Genomic DNA, 2,267 nt, shown 5'->3' on the forward strand with positions numbered 1-2,267 from the left:
AAATATATATATTTTAGTTAAAAATAAAAAAGCTTTTCGACTTGTCAAAAAACTGGTCCTTTTAGTTTGATTAGGTAAATATATTAAATGTAAATCAGTTTATAAAGTATTAAAAAGTTAAGCTAAAGCAACAGTAGTAAACTCAACTTTATATTCCAGAAATGCTCCAGTTTTCTAAACATAATAAATTAAGTATTAATGTCTGGAAAACATGTTTGTGTTCATGTATCAGGCAAATATTACATAAAAAGCAGATTTTTTTAAAAGTGCTGTTTTTTGACGTTAGTTGAAAGGATTAAGGTGTTTGCTGACAGAAGGCCTTGACGTGTGGACGAACTGTTTCATTCAGCAGAGACAGGAAGCGTTGTGAGGAACAGATCAACACATGGAAACTCTTTGTGCCCAGGATGAAAACAGAGTTTGGGCAGAACGGGTGTGGAGGCTGTTAAAAGCCTAAACACTTTAAAATTTGCATTGCCAATTTTTGACTTTATATATTCTTGAACTTACGTCGAGACCCTGAGATGTGTCAGCGTTAAACCTGCTTTGGATGCCTTAATTGATTGTGAAAAAAGCTGCCTGCTTCTGACGAGGCGCTGGATGTTAATGAGGAGGTAAAACAGATGCGTTCAGGCTTCCTGGTGATTTAAAACAACATGAATATGGAACAYTGAAGCGTGACTGGCAGATGACTTAAAAGTTCTGATATTTGAGCGTTCATCGTGTGGAAAAAGCCAACTTTCGCTCCTGCTAAAAGCTTTGTCTAATTGACAGCAGATGGGTAAATTTATATCAACACGATGCCGCCTTTTCTGCTTTGGTGTGCGCGAAGCCCTCAGCGCTCACCGGGGAATCTGCTCGGCACACACACCTCTCAGGTTGGAGGGGGGGCTTGTTAACATAACTTCAGTCAGACACTTCCGTTTAAAATGTATTTAAAGATTTAATTCTTCCAGTTTAAGAGCTCCTTGACTCTGAGCGTGGAGGAGCTGATTAATGCAGCCGAGCCTGTCACGCAGGCTACAGGCAGAGGGGAATAAAAACCAATGTTTTACTGCCGAGGCAAAACGGAGCACAAATGTAAATAGCGAGGAGATCGACAGAGAGGGGTTTTGTGTTTATAAAGCTTCAAAAAGGCGCCTCAACCCTGCGAGACACCGGAGACACGCAGACACACACCGACGCAGCGAGCTGCCTCGCTGCCTCAGCGGGCCTTTGATCAGGCGGAACCTTTTATGGGGAATGACTAGCGAGCGCACCCGCTGCTGTCACTACAAATCTGCCTCACGGAGCGCGCGGGGAAGCGGGGATCGTGGCGGCGGAGGGGAGGAGGAAGCAGGATGTTCGACGTGTCGGCGCGGTGGTGGGAGGCAGGGAGTCGAAGAGAGATTCAGGAGAACAGCAGCTTTCATCTCGTCCTAGCTGGCTCACCTGCTGAAAGCTGCACTTAACTTCCTCCACCTGCTAAGTGTGCGCAGTGTGTGCGTGGTTAACACAAGTTGTTTTATAGTGTAGTACTGTACAACACAGACAGTAGTTTTACAGTGCCGCTGCACTGATGCCAGTAATACATACACCAAAAATAAGAGTTCAAGGTTTATCTCTCATTCTTTAGAGAAACAAAAGAAAGTTACATCTGCACTGAAACAGACCAACAAACTATCAAAACTTAATAAAATCCCTCTCAGCCTCTGTTCAAAGTGTCTTTAAATAAACTTTCAAACTGATTATCAGCATTATTATACTCACAAACTGTCAGCATCTTTCACCAGAGGGTGGTCATGGCTTTAAATGTTTTTCTGTTTTATATAAAATACCTGATAAACCACAGGATGGATTTCTGTGGACCCCACCTGGTGACACTGGATAAAGAAAAATTAATGTGTGGACACAACAAGGTAACTTCTGGTCATGAGTTTATGTTGAGCAGATGAACCACAGGATGGATTTTTAGGRACCCTATACAAGACTGATGTCTGTCATTCATTTTAATATTAAATTAATAATCTCTGCATGGAAATGACTTATGTTGTGAGTGTGCATAATTTATCTATTTTTTTAATCAAATATCGCCGGACGGGCTCCGTAGATTTAATGAAACTCCCAGAAAGTAAACTTTGATTTGATTTGATTTGATTTATTTAACAGGAAAAGATYACTAAAAATCAAGCCTGACTCAGCATAATTGCTGTTTTACAGCAGGTTCCTGTTCTGCAACACATAAAACACTCAGAAATACAGCATCACAATCACATCATTATACACCA

This window comes from Austrofundulus limnaeus, unplaced genomic scaffold, assembly GCF_001266775.1.
Source record: "Austrofundulus limnaeus strain Quisiro unplaced genomic scaffold, Austrofundulus_limnaeus-1.0 Scaffold709, whole genome shotgun sequence".
Taxonomy (NCBI): Eukaryota; Metazoa; Chordata; class Actinopteri; order Cyprinodontiformes; family Rivulidae; genus Austrofundulus; species Austrofundulus limnaeus.